This window comes from Oncorhynchus nerka, linkage group LG3 (genome assembly GCF_034236695.1).
Source record: "Oncorhynchus nerka isolate Pitt River linkage group LG3, Oner_Uvic_2.0, whole genome shotgun sequence".
Taxonomy (NCBI): domain Eukaryota; kingdom Metazoa; phylum Chordata; class Actinopteri; order Salmoniformes; family Salmonidae; genus Oncorhynchus; species Oncorhynchus nerka.
Genome location: NC_088398.1, coordinates 4814754 through 4839369, shown reverse-complemented (window position 1 = coordinate 4839369; position 24616 = coordinate 4814754). Strand labels below are relative to the sequence as shown.

General features: G+C 45.7%; 1 pseudogene; it reads right to left on the bottom strand.

Moving 5' to 3' along the window:
• Positions 1-2132: 2132 nt before the first annotated feature.
• Positions 2133-23446, bottom strand: LOC115113828 (myocardin-like; annotated as a pseudogene).
• Positions 23447-24616: the final 1170 nt, after the last annotated feature.

Sequence of the window (24616 nt, the reverse complement as noted above, 5' to 3'; positions counted from 1 at the left end):
GTAGCCAAGACAGTAACAGTAAGTGTATTGTATGTGCCAGGGAGATATGTTTACTGTAGCCAAGACAGTAACAGTAAGTGTATTGTATGTGCCAGGGAGATATGTTTACTGTAGCCAAGACAGTAACAGTAAGTGTATTGTATGTGCCAGGGAGATATGTATACTGTAGCCAAGACAGTAACAGTAAGTGTATTGTATGTGCCAGGGAGATATGTATACTGTAGCCAAGACAGTAACAGTAAGTGTATTGTAGATAGCCAAGACAGGAGATATGTTTACTGTAGCCAAGACAGTAACAGTAAGTGTATTGTATGTGCCAGGGAGATATGTATACTGTAGCCAAGACAGTAACAGTAACAGTAAGTGTATTGTATGTGCCAGGGAGATATGTTTACTGTAGCCAAGACAGTAACAGTAAGTGTATTGTATGTGCCAGGGAGATATGTTTACTGTAGCCAAGACAGTAACAGTAAGTGTATTGTATGTGCCAGGGAGATATGTATACTGTAGCCAAGACAGTAACAGTAAGTGTATTGTATGTGCCAGGGAGATATGTTTACTGTAGCCAAGACAGTAACAGTAAGTGTATTGTATGTGCCAGGGAGATACAGTGGGGCAAAAAAGTATTTAGTCAGCCACCAATTATAAGTTCTCCCACTTAAAAAGATGAGAGAGGCCTGTAATTTTCATCATAGGTACACTTCAACTATTTTCTTTATTATTTTGGTTAGGTCAGGGTGTGACGAGGGTGATATGTGTTTTAACCTGTCTAGGTTTTTTGTATGTTTATGGGTTTCACCAGTCTAGGTGTTTTCATGTCTATGGTTGCCTAGATTGGTTCTCAATCAGAGGCAGCTGTTTATCGTTGTCTCTGATTGGGGACCATATTTAGGTACCCATATGCCTTGGATAGTTTGTGGGTTATTTTCTATGTGTAGTTGCCTGTGTATGCACTCGTTGTGCATAGTGGCACGTCGTTTTGTTTAAATGGTCTTCCTTCATTAAAAGAAGAATGTATTCTTTTCACGCTGCACTTTGGTCTCCTCTTTACGACGAATGTGACACTGGGATTGATTTGCACTTTTCGCACCAAAGTACGTTCATCTCTAGGAGACAGAACGAGTCTCCTTCCTGAGCGGTATGGCGGCTGCGTGGTCCCATGGTGTTTATACTTGGGTACTATTGTTTGTACAGATGAACATGGTACCTTCAGGCGTTTGGAAATTGCTCCCAATGATGAACCAGACTTGTGGATGTCTACAATGTTTTTTTTCTGAGGTCTTGGCTGATATCTTTTGATTTTCCCATGATGTCAAGCAAAGAGGCACTGAGTTTGAAGGTAGGCCTTGAAATACATCCACAGGTAACCCTCCAATTGACTCAAATTGTCAATTAGCCTATCAGAAGCTTCTAAAGACATGACATAATTTTCTGGAATTTTTCAAGCTGTTTAAAGGCACAAGTCAACTTAGTGTATGTAAACTTCTGACCCACTGGAATTGTGATACAGTGAAATAATCTGTCTGTAAACAATTGTTGGAAAAATGACTTGTTTTGCACAAAGTAGATGTCCTAACCGACTTGCCAAAACTATAGTTTGTTAACAAGAAATTTGTGGTTGTGGTTGAAAAAGGAGTTTTAATGATTCCAACCTAAGTGTATGTGAACTTCCAACTTCAACTGTACGTTCACATGACTAACTGATGACTGAACATTCTGGATCGCAATCAAGCTGTGTGGAAGTCATACATTTTTCATGGCTTTTTAAATATAATTTATTAGTGGGCCTATCAATAAAACAAAAATAAATCCTCTGTTTGGCTTCAACCTCACGATCAACTCTAAATTTAGATGATCTACTTACCTGGGTGAGTTATAATCGGAGTTATGTGTGTGTGTGGAAGCTTCATTAAAATGCCCAGAAATATTATTAACTTTGTATTACCAGTCACATTGCGACTGATTTAGAATGAGCAAATGATTAAGTTAATATTATCTTCTCCTGAGCAATGTAGCTTCCATTGGTTACAATTCATGATCCCTTTTCCTTATCAATAATTTGCCATCAATCACCTCCAGTAAGGGCCTTTACTGGGACATCCTGATCAGACACAAGACAACGAGACAGTGGATGGGAAATCTATTAAGACTTTTAATTTCTTTATGTTTTTTACAATACAATTTGAACACATTGATAACATTTTGCCTGAATAAGTTACATATTAAATAAATACAATTAAATACTGATGTATTTTTGCCATTGGGTCATCCCCACACTATCTGGTTACAGTACTAGAATGAGATGAAGAAAGATTAGACAGTGATGTTATCAATCTGAAGATTATTCAGGAAGTTATCGGCATTGGAAGACCTATTGAACTCCCAATGAATGGAGCTGACTGAAACAATGGCAACAGTTGGCTCCGATACTTCCTGATCTTGATTATGACAACGTCTCAGTCTCATCCCTCTTTGTCTCATTCTGGCTACAGAAAGCCTCAAGGGGGAAAGAAATACCTTCACAACACAGACAGACAGGAAGGGGGAAGGATAAGGCATTTGCAGCATAGCTTCACCTAGTCTCCTGTTGCTTTTCCTGGAATAACCTAGCATAGACAATGATCTCTCCAATGATTCTCTCCAATGATTCTGAAAGTGATACACTCCTAACATAAGTCAGGTGATATCAGCACAGATGTAGGAGAAGAGAATGATTCAGATGAAAACCAGCGTACACAGTGGTTGTCCAGGACCAGACAGAGTACAGTAGGCCATAAGCATCTCCATTCACAAGAGGTAGCATGTTACTCTCCCGCGTTTCTCTCTCTCATCATCCTAAGTACAGCAGACAGAGAACGTGTTTGACCACCGGTTGTCCAGGACCAGACAGAGTACAGTAGGCCTAAAGCATCTCCATTCACAAGAGGTAGCATGTTACTCTCCCGCGTTTCTCTCTCTCATCATCCTAAGTGCAGCAGACAGAGGACGTGTTTGACCACCGGTTGTCCAGGACCAGACAGAGTACAGTAGGCCGTAAGCATCTCCATTCACAAGAGGTAGCATGTTACTCTCCCGCGTTTCTCTCTCTCGTGATCCTAAGTGCAGCAGACAGAGAACGTGTTTGACCACCGTGATTATCACGGTCGTCAGTCTGTCCCATTGTCACCATTCAACATGGTTTTCTACAGTTCTACGATGAAAGCTGCTCGTAAAATGCTTCAACATGAAAGCTTGGCAGGTGATTGGTAACTCTACTTAGAAGCACCTGCTGCTAATTTGTTGTTCCCTACAAGTGCTGCTTTGAATTCAAATACATTTGTACCTACACACTGAAGAAGGCTGTGAAGCCGAAACGTCTGTGTATGCCATCCCTGATGCAGTGAAAACCGTCAAATGAACTAAGCTTTGTGACATCTTGTTGAGTGAGGACCCATTACACCATTTTGTTTAGAGTAACGACAAGACAGAGATATGGGGGCCTGGTATTTCCCAATGGCTGTGCCCTTCATATACACCATATTGCACTTAACGCAGTGGTTATTATTCAGAGACGGGGTGGGGAACATCAGAACCATATATATAAATAAATGTCTCTGGGGAACATTAGTAAGATCACAGTTTGTTCACACAATGGTCTTTAAGAAGGGTGTCGAGTCAGCTAGGAGGTTAGGAAAGCACACTGTGTTGTATTCTCCCAATGAACATAACACAGGCCTGGTCCAAAAACAACCCCTAGCCCCTACACCCCTTTGGTTTTCTAATCTACATGAACCAGATAGGCAGAAGAAATATGGCAGAAGTTCCCCTAAGCCTATTGGAAGGCTAGGTGGAGCCATCGCCATACTGCTAACAGAGGCTGTGGGTTGCTCTCAGACCAGGCCATAATCAGTGCTCACATACTTCACTAATTGACAGGCCATACAACTAATCGGAATCACAACAGCTGAATTAAGTCTGTCATGACCTCAGAACCATTGGATCTGGTAGAACATCATGTGGAATAGAGAATAATATCTGCTCTGTAAATACTGAACGTTCTGACTCTGAGAATAAGCCCTTGGACTGCCTTGTCAATTACTGATAGCACGGAAACACAGACAACTTCATCATGATCCATGTTCGGGAGAAGTACAGTATTCACCTCCTCAGCTCTTTTCTGATGGGACACCCCTGGTGGTCATTTAAAATGAATATGGCCAATCCCATGCGGACCCCTAGCCTCTAGCCCCTCGTACCAGGGCACAACTTCTAGTAGGCTAGAGGTTGATTTGGAACTGGCCAAGAGAAATATTGTGGTCTCAGGGAACACCTGTGTCATTTCCTGCAATCAGAACAGCCTCTCTTTGGGACAGATTTATTTCCTGATTCTACCTGTTTTTACAGTATGGGATAAAGCACTGAAAAAATCTTAAGCTAAAATCATGAAATTGTTTCATGAAATTAATTGCCATTGTTATCCTGCGCATAACCTTTATTTGACCTTTTTATCTCCATAACAACAGGTGTAAACAGTGACCGTGGCCCTTACAGTGTGTAGAGCACCAAGCTGTTTCCTCCAAACACTGTGGGAGGTCCTCATAAAACAGTAGCCACCTGTTCTCATGCACTGATGAGAACATACACTCTGGTAATATGGTCGTGTTGCAGGCTCTGAAGCCTCTCAGAGTGATTGCTATTTACCTTTGGCTTAATAGGATGTTTACCAGTTTTTTTTTCTTTCTCTTAAATAAAAAAAGAAAAGCATTGAATTGAACATAGTGGTTCATTAGGTTTTAGTGACCCACTCACAGTGTTATATGTTGCAGCAACAGACTAGTGTTGAGACCACAATTAAAATAGGCACAAAATGTGGAAGCGTCTTTGCTCTCGGTCTCTCTCTGTCTCTGTCTCTGTCTCTTGCTCTCTCTCTCTCTCTCTCTCGCACAGATCAACCGTACAAAATCAATACTCAGAGACATTGTACACTTAGTCTACACAAAGTAGGAGCTACAAGTATATTTGCAACAATTCAGATAAATATACAATGTGTGTGTGTATTAACACACACACACATATTGTATATTTATCTGAATCTTTGCCAATATACTTGTATTAACACACACACCTACACAAACAGAAGCAGCCAGGCGTGCACATACCACACAACCCTTACAGGGAAGTGTGTCTGCCAGCTCTCTCTCTCCACATGCCGACTGTGTGTCTGGCACTAGGGGAAAGGTCTGGAGACATGGACAAGCTGTGTGCCCTGTCTGTCTGCCCAGTCTGGCTTTAATGGCCTTTATGAATGACTCGGACTCAATGACTGTGGCTGGGGGAACAGTAGGGGCCCTGTTCAACTGGGTTTCTTTGTTTCCCACTGGAAACAATGTGTTGGATTGTGTGTGACTCCAAATATGCATTGTTCATTTGTTGTATTTGGCCATTTTTTATTTAACAGGACAACCCAAGGTTTGAGTGTGTGTGTGTGTGTGTGTGTGTGTGTGTGTGTGTGTGTGTGTGTGTGTGTGTGTGTGTGTGTGTGTGTGTGTGTGTGTGTGTGTGTGTGTGTGTGTGTGTGTGTGTGAGTGTGTGTGTGTGATTCCCTCTGCCAGTTATTGTTCCACCAATGCAACTCAATCTTTTTTCATCTCTTCCAGTGTAGTAGTATCTGTCTCTCAACATTGCGTGGGGTACAGACCTGCAGTCACCTCTCTCAAACAGACTACTCACTCACAGAGTGGACAGAGGGGATGGATGGATAGACTGATGGATGGACATTCACAAATCTGTTCCCATTGTTTGGAAGGTGTATGTTGAAGTCTGAATAACACACACACACACACACACACATACATATACAAACACACCTAAGACCTTCACCACTGCTCCACCATGAGATCCAACGCTCGGTTGACGTTCAGATCCGAATTGAGGCCAAAGTCGGTCTCAACGAATGGGGCAGATGGAGGACTGAGAGGGCGGAGTCCAGAGGCTAGCGACCCCAACCAATCAGCAGGGTCAAAGGTTGCCTGAACCCGCCTCTTCCGTGAGGTCACAGTGGGAGGCAGGGGAGAAGTACAGATGGGGGGAGGGAGAGGGGGTGGGGCGGCTTGGCGGGGAACCATCGTCGAAGGTGACTGCGGGAGCTCCAGCAATAAGGAGGAGCAGAGAGGAGAGGATAGGAAGTTGTCATCCTTTGAATGACAACAGAAAGGCTGGGACTGGTCTGTTTGGGGAGGAGAGGAGGGGCCGGGGAGGATAGTGACAGGGGATTGGAGGTCTGAGACAGAGGAGGAGTGGGAGTCTAGAAGAGAGGGGTAAGGCAATACAAACAAACAAACAAAAGCTTGTAATTATCCATGACCAGTCTTGGTGACTACAGAACTATAAATTGTCATTGAGAGGCCAGAGAGCTATCCACTCACCCACACAGGTGGTAGGTTCCTCCAGAATGTCCTCTATTGACTGACTGGGGTCCATCTAAGGAGGGCAGAACAGAGACAGGGAAATCACCCAAGGGTTTACTTGACAGGGTCACCTTTTACAAAACACAATGAATGTCAGCAGTGACTCTGATTTACACACACACACACACACTACTTTTTCAGACAGAGTTCAGTGTGTCAAATCGGAGGGCATGTTGTCCGGACCTCTGGCAGTCTCTATGGGGGTACCACAGGGTTCAATTCTCGGGCCGACTCTTTACTCTGTATATATCAATGATGTCGCTCTTGCTGCGGGCGATTCCCTGATCCACCTCTACGCCAACGACACCATTCTGTATACTTCTGGCCCTTCCTTGGACACTGTGCTATCTAACCTCCAAACGAGCTTCAATGCCATACAACTCTCCTTCCGTGGCTTCCAACTGCTCTTAAACGCTAGTGAAACCAAATGCATGCTTTTCAACCGTTCACTGCCCACACCCGCTCGCCCGACTAACATCACCACCCTGGACGGTTCCGACCTAAAATATGTGGACACCTATAAATACCTAGGTGTCTGGCTAGACTGTAAACTCTCCTTCCAGACTCATATTAAACATCTCCAATCAAAAATCAAATCTAGCATCGGCTTTCTATTTCGCAACAAAGCCTCCTTCACTCACCCGCCAAACTTACCCTAGTAAAACTGACTATCATACCCATCCTCGACTTCGGCGATGTCATCTACAAAATAGCTTCTAACACTCTACTCAGCAAACTGGATGCAGTCTATCACAGTGCCATCCGTTTTGTTACCAAATCACCTTATACCACCCACCACTGTGACCTGTATGCTCTAGTCGGCTGGCCCTTGCTACATATTCGTCACCAGACCCACTGGCTCCAGGTCATCTACAAGTCCATGCTAGGTAAAGTTCCGCCTTTAAACATCAACTATCTGAGCAGCTAACCGATCGCTGCAGCTGTACATATTCCATCTGTTTTTATTTGATTTACTTTTCTGCTCTTTTGCACACCAGTATCTCTACTTGCACATCATCATCTGCTCATTTATCACTCCAGTGTTAATCTGCTAAATTGTAACTATTCGCTCCTATGGCCTATTTATTGCCAACCTCCTCATGCCTTTTGCACACACTGTATATAGACTTTCTTTTTTCTACTGTGTCATTTATTTGTTTATTGTGTTATTGGCTTGTTTATTGTTTTCTCCATGTGTAACTCTGTGTTGTTGTCTGTGTCACACTGCTATGCTTTATCTTGGCCAGGTCGCAGTTGCAAATGAGAACTTGTTCTCAACTAGCCTACCTGGTGAAATAACGGTGAAATAAAAAATAAACACACACATACACACTGACCAGTACTCTGTTAATGGCCTCCTGCAGCTCCTCCTCCAGACTGCGGACGCTGGGTGGGGCTTGAATGGGACTGGCTGTGATCTGCATAGGCAGCTCAAAGTCCTGGCCAATCACGTCCCACGGTTGGCAGCAGAACACCTGATTGGATAGTGGAGGTGGTTAAATTGTACATACTGTATGAAGCTATATAGTATTTAACGGTGAATATTGTAAATGGTAAGATAAAATCACAGTGATGTGTTGCACTGTCTCAGCTAAATCTTGTGGATGATATGGTTGTGTACCTGCGTGAAGTTTGTTGGGGTGAGATGAGTCAAGTATAGGAGAGACTATGGTGTATCTCTGTCTGTCTGTCTGAGTCAGATATAGAAGACACTGGTGTATCTGTCTGTCTGAGTCAAATACAGGAGAGACTATGGTGTATCTGTCTGTCTGTCAGGTATAGGAGAGACTATGGTGTATCTGTCTGTCTGAGTCAGGTATAGGAGAGACTATGGTGTATCTGTCTGTCTGAGTCAGGTATAGGAGAGACCATGGTGTATCTGTCTGTCTGAGTCAGGTATAGGAGTGACCATGGTGTATCTGTCTGTCTGAGTCAGGTATAGGAGAGACTATGGTGTATCTGTCTGACTGAGTCAGGTATAGGAGTGACTGATGTGTCTGTCAGGTATAGGAGGGACGGATGTATCTGTCTGTCTGTCAGGTATATGAGAGACTGGTCTGTCTGTCTGAGTCAGGTATAGGAGAGACTATGGTGTATCTGTCTGACTGAGTCAGATACAGGAGAGACTGGTCTGTCTGTCTGAGTCAGGCGTGTTAGTTTACCTGTGTGAACAGGATCTCTGTCTGTCCTTCCCTCTCTGGTGTCCCTCTGGGCCATCCTGGATCCTGTTGCAGGAAGGGATGGAGGGAACCCCCACAGGATAGAGACAGAGGAGGAGATAGCCTCTCCCTGGGCCTGCTCCTCATCCTATCCCTCATCTCCAGCTCCAGGCTCAACTCCTGCTGCTCCTGCTCCGACCGCCAGGGGGCGCCAGTCAGTGGCAAAGAGGAGCATGGGGGGAGACCGGGGCTGGGTGTCGACGATGGGGTTAACGCAGTGGCCAGGAAGCCACACTGCTCCCCCACCACACTGACCCCTATTCCATTAGTATTACCATTTCGAATGCCATTAACAATTCCGTTTGGAACCCCGCTCAGAATTCCAGTGGACTGGATGTAGACCTGATGGTTAGGGCTGTTGGTGGCGGAGTCCGTTCCAGAGCTGGGGCTGGAGCTGGAGCTGGGGTAGTGGCTGGGGGTGAGCAAGGAGGTGGGGGTAAGGGGTTCCTGGCTGGTACCCAGCTGGCAGAGGGGCACAGGGGTCAAGCACAGGTGGGGCAGCTGGAAAGGGCGGAGCCTCTGGAGGAGGGCGGGCTTGGTGCCGGAGACAGGAAGACCTCGCTCACGCAGCTGCTGTCGCAACTCAGACACCTGGGAGAGAAGAAGGACGGGGTGTGACAGAGGAGAGGGTCAGGGACAGCAAATAGAGAGGGATGAGAGAAAGAGGTCAGAGAATGAAGAGAAGCAAGCAATGACAAAAGAAGGAAGAGAAGGTACAGATAAATAGGAAGTGAGAAGTGATATAAACATTCAAATGTTCAAGTGAATGTCCTGCCCATATTACCGTGAGGTCGACCAGGTTAGGTGGGAGGAGCTCAGACTTGTTGGAGGGACTTGTGTCCACAGAGGTGTGGTTTGTTACCATGGATACAGGCTGAGGGTTCTGGTGCATGGCTCCAGAGAACCTCACCATTTGGTTGGTCTCTCCACTTTGATAAAAACAAAACATTCATGCTAGTTGCCAGAGCTCATGTAATGGTTAACCAACTTTAAATGGTCTGATGAACAGTATAACATCTGAATGAAACCACAGTTCTTGAGAGAAGGCCCAGGGGGAGGGAGGTTTGGTGTATGTAGTGCTACCTACCTGGGTGTGACGGTGAGCTGCTGCTGGTCCTGTTGCTGCTGGTTCTGCTGTTGTTGTTGTTGGTTCTGGAGGATCTGCAGCTGGAGGAACACCTGCTGTTGCTGCAGGAGGCTGGAGTAGGCGGGGTCTAAGAGCTGGGCTGGGGTGGGGCTCCTCTGACTGGCCCCTTCCCCTGAGCACAATGTTAATAATGATCAACTTCCCTGCTATTTAGTGGACTCATTCTGACAACATTTGTCATGTAAAGCACATTGGGCTGCAAGTACTGTATGAAAGGTAAAATATACATAAAAGATAATCATGATTTTTAAAGTATAAAGACTATTACCGGCAGTCCCGGCCGTGCCTCTCTGGTCGGGGGGAATGTACTGATGGTATTTGAGTTTCCTCATCTTGGGCTGTAAATCCCGTGGTTTCCGCGGGCGGGGGGGCGAGAGGAAGTCAGGGAGGGAGTAAGGGAGGAGGAGTCGGAGGGAGGTGTGAGCGACCGGGCTGTCTGAGAAAGGAAGAGGGAGAGGGGAGAGGGGGGAGACAGAGAATGAATCAAAGTAATATTTCTCATATCCATATTTTTTTTAGAAATGTATTATTCAAGCATTGTCAAAATACATAAACAGTATAACCTGAGAGAGGTCAGATCAGTTCTGATTAGTACAGCCAGTTCTGAAATTACTACCATGTTATGAGCTCCCCCCAAAGTTAAGAGCAGGATGTATACAATATGTCATGTAACATATGTGATCCTTTCAGGTTGTAACGGTTGAACAGTTAGTATCCTAGCTGAATCCTGCCATTAAACACGTGTGTAACCGTGACAACTGACAGTGTGTCCAGTCAGCTGTGACATCTAGCAGGTGTGTGTGTGTGCATGCGTGTCTAAATCCATAGGGCATAGTTCCGTTGGTAGTGACTGTCGACACTAATAAATGCGTAACACCAGAGTGAGTGTGTACATTATGCTATGTGGTTGAATACCTGTCAGGAGACACCGGGAGAAGAAGAGACTGATATACTGTGTCTGACCCTCACAGTCAGAACATGTCTGTCTCTCTATGCAGACAATGCATTAACATCTGTAATACCGTATATGCATGGGATTTTTTTTGATTGACTTTACCACCAATCAATCAATAAATCAATCAATCCATTGTTACTGCTTCAGTCAATTCATTCTTAATTTCTTGAATGCTTTTTACAGATGCATTTACACATTGTTCTGGATGTGTGTTTGGTCTATTTCTGAGTAACCCTGTTCCAATACCTTTGGCAGCAGGGACGTGGCATGGGAGGTCAGATACATCCCCTTTGGTCTCCCGGTCGTTGCCATGGAGTTGGAGTCGCCCACGGTCATGCTCATTGGCTGGCTGATGCCCTCGGTTGCTGGGAGCAACGCCAAGATAGACTGCAGGAAAGCAGGACAGAAATATAAACAGCTAATAGCAAAGGATCTGATCCAAACATGACTTGCAGTTCTAAAGTCAGTTTTGTGTTTTCCGTGTTGATGGTTGAGGTTAGGATTTAGGGGAAAGTAATCTCACCTGATGGTCAGGATTAGGGGAAAGTAATCTCACCTGATGGTTAGGATTAGGGGAAAGTAATCTCACCTGATGGTTAGGATTAGGGGAAAGTAATCTCACCTGATGGTTAGGATTAGGGGAAAGTAATCTCACCTGATGGTTAGGATTAGGGGAAGGTAATCTCACTTGATGGTTAGGATTTAGGGGAAGGTAATCTCACCTGATGGTTAGGATTAGGGGAAAGTAATCTCACTTGATGGTTAGGATTTAGGGGAAGGTAATCTCACTTGATGGTTAGGATTAGGGGAAGGTAATCTCACCTGATGGTTAGGTTTTAGGGGAAGGTAATCTCACTTGATGGTTAGGTTTTAGGGGAAGGTAATCTCACTTGATGGTTAGGATTTAGGGGAAGGTAATCTCACCTGATGGTTAGGATTTAGGGGAATGTAATCTCACCTGAACATGGGGACTGTGGTTAAGGGGCAAGACCCCAGGGGACAGGTCACTCAGCGATTGGTCGTCTAAGAACCCCAGCGACGAGGAGAGGGCTGGTGATTGGAGGACCCCGAGTTGCTCGGGAGACAAGGAGGAAGAGCAGGAAGAGATGTCATCTTGGAAGACATCTGAGGAGAGAGGGAAGGAGACTGGGCCTAAGGGAAGAGGGGGAGGAGGAATAGGTTCATTAGTAATGACATCTGGACTGTTTCATAACATCTATAGTTACTTTGTGCGTGTGTGAGTTAACTCACGGTTCTCCGGAGGCAGTATGTGTTTGTGTATTAGGTCCAGAGGTCCGGGCCGCTGCTGGACCTTCTCTCCAAGGTTGTTAGCCTGCCGAGCCTTCTTCTGCCTTCCGGTCCCACATACACTCCTGTCTATTAGAGAGAGAAGCAACACACTCCTTTCTGTTAGAGAGAGAAGCAACACACTCCTTTCTGTTAGAGAGACTATAACTGTGTTGACGTGGGCACTCAATCCCAGTTCAACCCAGCAGGGTTACCCAAAATGTCTGCCTTAAAGGAACCACATACCCCTGGAGACACATAAATAACAACACAACCAGAAATGCAACAGTAATAGTGGTATTTTAATCACAATGTAAAATGAGAAGAATAGGGGGAGAGGATAGAGAGTAGAAGAGAGAGGAGGAGAGGATAGAGGGGAGAAGAGTGGAGGAGAGGATAGAGGGGAGAAGAGAGAGGAGGATATGAGAAGAGCGAGGAGGACAGGATAAAGATGAGAAGAGAGACGAGGAGATGATAGAGAGTAGAGGAGAGAGGAGGAGAGGATAGAGAGTAGAAGGGAGAGGAGGACAGGATAGAGAGTAGAAGAGAGAGGAGGACATGATAGAGAGTAGAAGAGAGAGGAGGAAAGGATAGAATAAGAGAGAAGAGGAGATGATAGAGAGTAGGAGAGGAGAGGATAGAGAGTAGAAGAGAGGTGGAGAAGAGAGAAAAAAGAGAGGATGAGAAGAGAGAGAAGAGAGAAGCTGACAGGAGAGGAGGAGAGGATAGAGGGTACTAGAGAGAGGAGGAGAGGATGGAGAGTAGAAGAGAGAGGAGGAGAGGATAGAGAGTAGAAGAGAGAGGAGGAGAGGATAGAGAGTAGAAGAGAGAGGAGGAGAGGATAGAGAGTAGAAGAGAGAGGAGGAGAGGATAGAGAGTAGAAGAGAGAGGAGGAGAGGATAGAGAGTAGAAGAGAGAGGAGGAGAGGATAGAGGGTACTAGAGAGAGGAGGAGAGGATAGAGAGTAGAAAAGAGAGGAGGAGAGGATAGAGAGTAGAAAAGAGAGGAGGAGAGGAGAAGAGAGAGGAGGAGAGGATAGAGAGTAGAAAAGAGAGGAGGAGAGGATAGAGAGTAGAAGAGAGAGGAGGACATGATAGAGAGTAGAAAAGAGAGGAGGAGAGGAGAAGAGAGAAGGGGCGAGAGGATAGAGTAGAAGAGAGAAGAGGATAAAGAAGAGGAGAAGATAAAAAAGAGGAGGAGAAGAGAGAGGAGGAGAGAGAAGAAAAGAGGATGAGAAGAGAAGAGAGAGGAGAAGAAAGAAGCTGACAGGAGAAGAGAGAGGATGAGAGGATAGAGAGTATAATTAGAGAGGAGGAAAGAGAGGATGAGAGGATAGAAAGGAGAAGAGGATAGAGAGTAGAAGAGAGAGGAGGAGAGGATAAAGATGAGAAGAGAGGATGAGAGGATAGAAAGGAGAAGAGGATAGAGAGTAGAAGAGAGAGGAGGAGAGGATAAAGATGAGAAGAGAGGAGGAGAGGATAGAGTAGAAGAGAGAGGAGGAGAAAGAGAGGATGAGAGGATAGAAAGGAGAAGAGGATAGAGAGTAGAAGAGAGAGGAGGAGAGGATAAAGATGAGAAGAGAGGAGGAGAGGATAGAGAGTAGAAGAGAGAGGAGGAGAGGATAAAGATGAGAAGAGAGGAGGAGAGGATAGAGAGGAGGAGAGGATAGAGAGTAGAAGAGAGAGGAGGAGAGGATAGAGAGTAGAAGAGAGAGGAGGACATGAAAAAAGAGAGGAGGATCTGTCCATCATTGCTTGGCTTGACAGGTTGTATCCAATGAAACCTGCCTGTAATGGAGAGCAACATGGTTCATGTCTATGTGTGATTGACAGCCAATGGAATACCAATTCCATCATAGGGCTCTGAACCTTCATTTCATTTCATGAGAGAGAGAGAGAGAGAGAGAGAGAGAGAGAGAGACAGAGAGACAGAGAGACAGAGAGACAGAGAGAGAGAGAATGTACCCAATTGTCATACTTGAGTAGAAGTAAAGATACCTTAATAGAAAATGACTCAAGTAAAAGTAACCCAGTAAAATACTATCTGAGTAAAAGTATTTGGTTTATTAAATATTCTTAAGTATTAAAAGTAAATGACATACATAATTTCAAATTCCTTATTAAGCCCATTAGATAGCACAGTTTGCTTTTCTTTTTTTACGGATAGCCAGGGGCACAATGCAACACTCAGACATAATTTACAAACATGTGTTTAGTGAGTCCGCCAGATCAGAGGCAGGGATGATGACCACGTATTTCCTTGATAAGTGTGGCATTGGACCATTTTCCTGTCCTGCTAAGCATTAGAAATGTAACAAGTTTTGGGTTTCATGGAAAATGTATGATAGTAAAAAGTACTAGAGAGAGAGAGAGAGAGAAGGGGGAAGAGAAGACAGAGACAGAGACAGAGACAGAGACAGAGACAGAGGTAGGTGATGAGGAGTATTATGCTTTGCTGGGAGCATACTAAATGAGTCAGACAACAGACAGCAGGAATACAGTGGACAGACAGACGGGGCATCATCACCTTGTGCAGTTTTAATGTTCAGACCACACAGGGGCGACTTCTGAGTGGCGCCATCGTCAGTTAGACGCTGCATTGGGAGATAGCAGGTCAAACCAGAAAGAAAGGGTTTTCTTTTGTCATTGTAACAAAATCTGTATTGTTACTATTTGCCTACGGTAACAGTGGGACAACAAGTCTCATCTTTAGGTTGAGAGAAACAGTGAGCTACTTACCAAAGCTTTACTCTGGTCTTTCTCTCCTTTGTGAGAGGAACAGGCAGTTTTCAACCCTAGAGGGAGGGAGGGAGGGAGAGAGAGAGAGAGAGAGAGAGAGAGAGAGAGAGAGAGAGAGAGAGAGAGAGTCAGTCTCATTAGAAGGTAGTGTAAAGAAGAGAGAACACCCAACCCTGTCAGTAAACATTAACAGTAACTCCACTCACCAGAGTCGATTTCATTTTGCCTTCGGTTCTGAATCCTCAACTGCAAGACTGAAAGACAAGCAGTAGAGAGGTGGTGAGTTAGATGTATGAGAATACCTGGAATAACCTGCAAGGTAACTCTGGGTAAAAGGTACTGTCCTATGTTCTGTAGCACAATATCCTTCTGTAACATGTGACTGAGCAATCTCTGCACAAAGACACCCACTCCATCCACACACACATACACTGCACACACACCTTCACACTAAGAGGTTAATTGGGGGAGGGGCTGATAGGTTTGGCGATGTTTCCCACAATGCATTCCAGTGCTGAGTTTTGAGATCTGAGAGAAATGGAGGGAGGGAGGGATGGAGGGAGGGGACAGCAGGATGACAAGGGTTGGGGGGGGCTGTAACTATTTATCCGTCAGTATGTCTATTTCTGTCACCCCCATCCCCCCTTCAGCTGTCCCTCTCTCTCCAGAACTCTCTACCTCCCTCCCTTCATGCACGCTAAGTAAATTCTTCTTCCCCTATTTCCTGTCAGCCGACCGCCACTCGGAAAGAGACCCCATTACATTACTTCAGTAAAAACACCACTTAGCCTGGTTCTACAGTAAATAGCTACCTCTTAGCCTGGAAACACCTACCTCTTAGCCTGGTTCTACAGTAAACAGCTACCTCTTAGCCTGGAAACACCTACCTCTTAGCCTGGTTACTGCACCTCTTAGCCTGGTAACAGCTACCTCTTAGCCTGGAAAAACCTACCTCTTAGCCTGGTAACTGCCACCTCTTAGCCTGGTAACAGCTACCTCTTAGCCTGGTAACAGCTACCTCTTAGGCTGGTAACTGCCACCTCTTAGCCTGGTAACTGCCACCTCTTAGCCTGGTAACTGCCACCTCTTAGCCTGGTAACACCTACCTCTTAGCCTGGTAACTGCTACCTCTTAGTACCGTATTGGACTGGGTACTCTGACTCACATAGGCCTCCATGCTGACTCGGTCATGGCACTGTATGTGTAATCGGTTGTGAGGTGGAATAATTGATTGGAATCTCAGAGGTGAAATTTGACCAGATTTGTGTACCGGACCCAACTAAAGTTCCAGACATAGGCCCTGGCCCGCTCCAGGGAACTAACACATGCAATCATCACTTAAATGGTACCCAGAAGAGTTGATTGACTACTTATAAACCATTTATAAGCCCTGTACAGATGGTAGGTCAATATAGTTTACCGTTAACAATTAACCATCTGTAACTGAGTGGAAACAAATGAAGTCAGAATCTTGATGACAGATAAGGGCAGGAAGGTGACTGTGTAAACTACTGAAGTTGGATTTAGCTCCGTGAGATTATCTTCCCGCTTTGGGCAAGCATTCATGGACAGAGAGAAATAACAGAGATTGGATTGAGGTTATAATCGTCTCCTCAACCGTCTATAATGTGAAGTAAGCTCATAGTGAACCTTATAGGTTATCAATGATCATTGAGTTGTATTCAAGGTTTAAAAAGGCTTCTAAAGTTTGTAATTTTCCCTTTAAAATGTATCAACCCCTACAAAAATGTCACATTTTTACCGTCCAATAACACACATTTCCTGTTAGTGCAGGATTATTTTCCTGCCATGAGAAACTGATCTAATAAAATGGTTGACTATCACCACCACTGTCCACGGGCACAGCACACCTACCGCTTTTCAGCTTTGACCACAGTCATGGTAGCATACTCAGGGTATAGTAGTACATCTTCCTCTACACAAGTTACACAACCCATATTGCCATCCTTCCATCCATAGGCGATTAATTCCACATCAACCAATCAGACAGCATTTACCTATTGACAAAAGTATTGATTGGTCCTTCATAGCCTTCAACTATTTCCTCCATAGCTGAAGAGATAGTGGGCTCGAAGCAGCAGGACAGCTGATACTTAGTTAGCCAGTCTAACTAATTTAAATGTCTCTTCTAATGAATCCAATCTGGAAACCTCAAGACACTTCCTGGTATTTAAATAAATAAATAAACTCATCAAATCTAATCTGAACCTCCAGCTGCCCAAGACAGGCCTGGTAATGAACAGCTGTTGGAACAAACAGCAGGAATGTCTCTATGACCTCATTTCCTGTCCCTACCAAGCCTCTTTATGACAGCAGCAGACTGATAACAACAGCGGCGGCCATTTTTAAGGGGCACGTTCCAATTCTAGAACACAACTGCTGCTAGTTAAAGGACAGTAACCTATGGCTGATGGACCTAACACAAAACATAAAGCCCCACTCCAACAGGCCTCACCCGATGCAGCCCCACCCCAACCGGCCTGGCCCGATGCAGCCCCACCCCAACCGGCCTGGCCCTATTGCAGCCCCACCCGAACCGGCCTGGCCTGATGCAGCCCCACCCCAACCGGCCTGGTCTGATGCAGCCCCACTCCAACCAACCTGATGCAGCCCCACCCCAACCGGCCTGGCCTGATGCAGCTCCACCCCAACCGGCCTGATGCAGCCCCACCCCAACCGGCCTGATGCAGCCCCACCCCAACCGGCCTGGCCTGATGCAGCCCCACACCAACCGGCCTGGCCTGATCCAGCCCCACACCAACCGGCCTGGCCTGATGCAGCTCCACCCCAACCGGCCTGATGCAGCCCCACCCCAACCGGCCTGATCCAGCCCCACACCAACCGGCCTGGCCTGATGCAGCTCCAACCCAACCGGCCCAGCCAGATCCTCACCTGAGCGGAATTTGTTCCGGATGAGAAGCGACCTCTCAGAGGCCAGCAACGTCATGATGGAGAGGAGGATGGGAAGGAGGGATGAGAGGAGGAACAGAAAGAAAGAGTGGAATCCTGTTTTTATTCCCACTTGGGTGGGAATCAGGAGGAATGGACTCTTCTGATTCTGTCTCTCTCTGTGTGGAAAGCAGAGAACAGATAGAGGGAGAGATGGAACAGGGGAGGTCAATGTTTTTGTTTCTCCCTTGAGAAAAATATATTGACACTGAGTACAAGACACAGACCAGAGCAGTAGACAGAAGAGAGTTATGGAGTGGAAAGCAGTAGAGACACACCATCTGACACACACAGGATAGAGTGGACAGTAGTAGAGACACCATCTGACACACACAGGATAGAGTGGACAGTAGTAGAGACACACCATCTGACACACACAGGATAGAGTGGACAGTAGTAGAGAGACACCATCTGACACACAGGATAGAGTGGACAGTAGTAGAGACACCATCTGACACACACAGGATAGAGTGAACAGTAGTAGAGAGACACCATCTGACACACACAGGATAGAGTGGACAGTAGTAGAGTCACCATCTGACACACACAGGATAGAGTGGACAGTAGTAGAGACACCATCTGACACACACAGGATAGAATGGACAGTAGTAGAGACACACCATCTGACACACACAGGATAGAATGGACAGTAGTAGAGACACCATCTGACACACACAGGATAGAGTGGACAGTAGTAGAGACACCATCTGACACACACAGGATAGAGTGGACAGTAGTAGAGACACCATCTGACACACACAGGATAGAAGGACAGTAGTAGAGACACACCATCTGACACACACAGGATAGAATGGACAGTAGTAGAGACACCATCTGACACACACAGGATAGAGTGGACAGTAGTAGAGACACCATCTGACACACACAGGATAGAGTGGACAGTAGTAGAGACACCATCTGACACACACAGGATAGAATGGACAGTAGTAGAGACACCATCTGACACACACAGGATAGAGTGGACAGTAGTAGAGACACCATCTGACACACACAGGATAGAGTGGACAGTAGTAGAGACACACTATCTGACACACACAGGATAGAATGGACAGTAGTAGAGACACCATCTGACACACACAGGATAGAGTGGACAGTAGTAGAGACACCATCTGACACACACAGGATAGAGTGGACAGTAGTAGAGACACACCATCTGACATACACAGGATAGAATGGACAGTAGTAGAGACACCATCTGACACACACAGGATAGAATGGACAGTAGTAGAGACACCATCTGACACACACAGGATAGAGTGGACAGTAGTAGAGACACCATCTGACACACACAGGATAGAGTGGACAGTAGTAGAGACACACCATCTGACATACACAGGATAGAATGGACAGTAGTAGAGACACCATCTGACACACACAGGATAGAGTGGACAGTAGTAGAGACACACCATCTGACACACACAGGATAGAGTGGACAGTAGTAGAGACACCATCTGACACACACAGGATAGAGTGGACAGTAGTAGAGACACACCATCTGATACACACAGGATAGAATGGACAGTAGTAGAGACACCATCTGACACACACAGGATAGAGTGGACAGTAGTAGAGAGACACCATCTGACACACACAGGATAGAGTGGACAGTAGTAGAGACACCATCTGACACACACAGGATAGAGTGGACTGACACAGGATAGAATGGACAGGATAGAATGGACAGTAGTAGAGACACCATCTGACACACACAGGATAGAGTGGACAGTAGTAGACACCATCTGACACACACAGGATAGAATGGACAGTAGTAGAGACACACCATCTGACACACACAGGATAGAATGGACAGTAGTAGAGACACCATCTGACACACACAGGATAGAGTGGACAGTAGTAGAGACACCATCTGACACACACAGGATAGAGTGGACAGTAGTAGAGACACCATCTGACACACACAGGATAGAATGGACAGTAGTAGAGACACCATCTGACACACACAGGATAGAGTGGACAGTAGTAGAGACACACCATCTGACACACACAGGATAGAATGGACAGTAGTAGAGATCTGACACACAGGATAGATGGACAGTAGTAGAGACACCATCTGACACACACAGGGATGGACAGTAGTGACACCATCTGACACACACAGGATAGAGTGGACAGTAGTAGAGACACACCATCTGACACACACAGGATAGAATGGACAGTAGTAGAGACACCATCTGACACACACAGGATAGAGTGGACAGTAGTAGAGACACCATCTGACACACACAGGATAGAGTGGACAGTAGTAGAGACACCATCTGACACACACAGGATAGAGTGGACAGTAGTAGAGACACCATCTGACACACACAGGATAGAGTGGACAGTAGTAGAGACACCATCTGACACACACAGGATAGAGTGGACAGTAGTAGAGACACCATCTGACACACACAGGATAGAGTGGACAGTAGTAGAGACACCATCTGACACACACAGGATAGAGTGGACAGTAGTAGAGACACCATCTGACACACACAGGATAGAATGGACAGTAGTAGAGACACCATCTGACACACACAGGATAGAGTGGACAGTAGTAGAGACACCATCTGACACACACAGGATAGAGTGGACAGTAGTAGAGACACACCATCTGACACACACAGGATAGAATGGACAGTAGTAGAGACACCATCTGACACACACAGGATAGAGTGGACAGTAGTAGAGACACCATCTGACACACACAGGATAGAGTGGACAGTAGTAGAGACACACACAGGATAGAATCTGACACCATCTGACACACAGGATAGAATGGACAGTAGTAGAGACACCATCTGACACACACAGGATAGAGTGGACAGTAGTAGAGACACACCATCTGACTGACACACAGGATAGAGTGGACAGTAGTAGAGACACACCATCTGACACACAGGATAGAATCTGACACCATCTGACACACACAGGATAGAATGGACAGTAGTAGAGACACCATCTGACACACACAGGATAGAGTGGACAGTAGTAGAGACACCATCTGACACACACAGGATAGAGTGGACAGTAGTAGAGACACACCATCTGACATACACAGGATAGAATGGACAGTAGTAGAGACACCATCTGACACACACAGGATAGAGTGTACAGTAGTAGAGACACACCATCTGACATACACAGGATAGAATGGACAGTAGTAGAGACACCATCTGACACACACAGGATAGAGTGGACAGTAGTAGAGACACACCATCTGATACACACAGGATAGAATGGACAGTAGTAGAGACACCATCTGACACACACAGGATAGAGTGGACAGTAGTAGAGACACACCATCTGACACACACAGGATAGAGTGGACAGTAGTAGAGACACTATCTGACACACACAGGATAGAGTGGACAGTAGTAGAGACACCATCTGACACACACAGGATAGAGTGGACAGTAGTAGAGACACCATCTGACACACACAGGATAGAATGGACAGTAGTAGAGACACCATCTGACACACACAGGATAGAGTGGACAGTAGTAGAGACACCATCTGACACACACAGGATAGAGTGGACAGTAGTAGAGACACACCATCTGACACACACAGGATAGAATGGACAGTAGTAGAGACACCATCTGACACACACAGGATAGAGTGGACAGTAGTAGAGACACCATCTGACACACACAGGATAGAGTGGACAGTAGTAGAAACACACCACCTGACACACACAGGATAGAATGGACAGTAGTAGAGACACCATCTGACACACACAGGATAGAATGGACAGTAGTAGAGACACCATCTGACACACACAGGATAGAGTGGACAGTAGTAGAGACACCATCTGACACACACAGGATAGAGTGGACAGTAGTAGAGACACACCATCTGACATACACAGGATAGAATGGACAGTAGTAGAGACACCATCTGACACACACAGGATAGAATGGACAGTAGTAGAGACACCATCTGACACACACAGGATAGAGTGGACAGTAGTAGAGACACACCATCTGACATACACAGGATAGAATGGACAGTAGTAGAGACACCATCTGACACACACAGGATAGAGTGGACAGTAGTAGAGACACACCATCTGACACACACAGGATAGAGTGGACAGTAGTAGAGACACCATCTGACACACACAGGATAGAATGGACAGTAGTAGAGACACACCATCTGACACACACAGGATAGAGTGGACAGTAGTAGAGACACCATCTGATACACACAGGATAGAGTGGACAGTAGTAGAGACACCATCTGACACACACAGGATAGAGTGGACAGTAGTAGAGACACACCATCTGACACACACAGGATAGAGTGGACAGTAGTAGAGACACCATCTGACACACACAGGATAGAGTGGACAGTAGTAGAGACACCATCTGACACACACAGGATAGAATGGACAGTAGTAGAGACACACCATCTGACACACACAGGATAGAATGGACAGTAGTAGAGACACCATCTGACACACACAGGATAGAGTGGACAGTAGTAGAGACACCATCTGACACACACAGGATAGAGTGGACAGTAGTAGAGACACCATCTGACACACACAGGATAGAGTGGACAGTAGTAGAGACACCATCTGACACACACAGGATAGAGTGGACAGTAGTAGAGAGACACCATCGACATTGACTAGACCACGCCTCTCACGGCAGACTGCCACAATCACAGAAAGAGAGGAGAGACACACACATACCGTAGATATAACGAGAAAGAAAGAGGAAGAGACAGTAGGAAGCATTTAGAACGACAGAGGAAAAGGAGGAGAGGCGAGGAGAAGAGAGAGACAGGGTGAGTTAGGCCATATGAGTGACAGAGACAGAGGCAGTGACAGATACCCAGATGCCAAACAGTGAGTGCACAGGGGACACTTATTATAATGGACACATAAAAAGCCACAACACCTATCACAGAGGACACAACTATGCAGAGGCTGGATGCACAGATTTAAAAGCGAAAGAAAGTGAAAACTGCCACAGAGAAATATATGTTTTTATCTACACACAGAGAACCATGGGAGAGAGACAGAGGTTATTACCACTAATTGACACATACTTCATTAATGCACACACAGCATTTATTTACAATATTGACTATGTCGCTGGCCACCCATAAGACAAATTGGGAAAGCCTGAACAGCATGAAAGTGGACACACACAGAGTGACTGAGATTATTTACACAAAATCACTGAGCTGGTGTTCATTAACACACAATCACACACACACACAGTTATTTACAAACTAGATTAGAGCAATACCCATACAGTAGGATATTGATGAGTCCTCATATCACACAGTAGGGCACTGAGAGAGAGAGAGAGAGAGAGAGAGAGAGAGAGAGAGAGAGAGAGAGAGAGAGAGAGAGAGAGAGAGAGAGAGAGAGAGGTAAATAAGGTAAAATGAAAGATAATACTTACTGAAATAGAGAGAGAAGTCCCTTGGGGGAACTTGGAGTGGGTTTAAGATTAAATTAGAGAGAGGTGCAAGAAGGAAGAGAGAACTTCAAGTGCGTTTAATGACGATTTCTTTCATGTTCCTTTTCTTGTTATATTGTCTCTCTCTCCACCCTCGTTAATCCCCTGGAAAAGAGTTCTAAAGGTGAACTTGGGGAGGAAAGGATCTGATGTTCCTTCCTTATCATAGAACTAACCTTATCCTTCTCTCGCTCTTTCTCTCTGGACCTGTCCCTAAAGCGTCCTGGTCACTCCCCCTCTCCCCTGTCTCTCTCTCTACCCCTCCCTCACCCCTCTCCCCCTCCTTCACCCGTCCCAGCGACATACATCTGTTGACTGATTGGCTGATTGATGGGGAGATCGTGTGACGATAAGTGGTTGTGTGTTTGTGTCTTTGTCAAAAGTATTCACAAAATGGATGACTCATGTAAACATGCACTTGGCATTGTTACAAACTTTGGCCAGATACACAACACTAGTCTGAGGCCTATACTTTTTCCTCCCTTATGTATTTAAAAGCAAATAATGATTAGGGATATTGGATATTGCTGAGGTGTGATATGGTGTGGTAGGTAGGTATTACTGTAGGACTTTGCAGTAAGTACTACAGTATGATTTGATGTGTAGAGTTCCATCTGATAATGTTCTATGTAAATCAAGGAATGTAACTTTAGTAAGTCAGCGTCCCTGTCTAAATACCTACGTCATCCTCTTACACATGATGTATTCTGTGTGTCCGTGCGCGTGTGCTTCAGTTCACGTCAGTGGATATATCTGAATATGAGGTGATACTGTACCTGACTGTATCCAATGCATTTTATCAACTGGCACACACACAACTGTGTGTGTGTGTGTGTGTGTGTGTGTGTGTGTGTGTGTGTGTGTGTGTGTGTGTGTGTGTGTGTGTGTGTGTGTGTGCGTGCGTGCGTGCGTGCGTGCGTGTGTGTGTGTGTGTCAGTAGGCTTAGCAGGGGGAGAGGGGGACATGTGGGACGGGAAGGGTGGTCTTTGCAGGAGCACCTGTTCTGTTAGTTTGACAGACAGGCTGGTGTGTGCTGGTTCAGCAGTGTAGTGCGAGGGGGGGGGGGGGGGGGGGTAGTGAGAGGGAGTGGTGGGGAGGCAGGGAAGTAATGGGAGAGTGAGGTAGAAGGAGAGAGAGGTAAGGAGTCAGGACTACAGGAAGAGAGGAATGGAAGAGAGGAGAGGAAGGGAAGACAGGAGAGGAAGTTACAGCTAATTAATTATGTTATCTGGAGAGAAGCACATATTGATCCATAGCCTGGTTACACTGAGCACAGCTAGGAGAGACTGACTGCAGCAGACAAGACAGTGGTACAGACACCATCCAGATAACCACCAGTCACAGCCACAGTCAGAG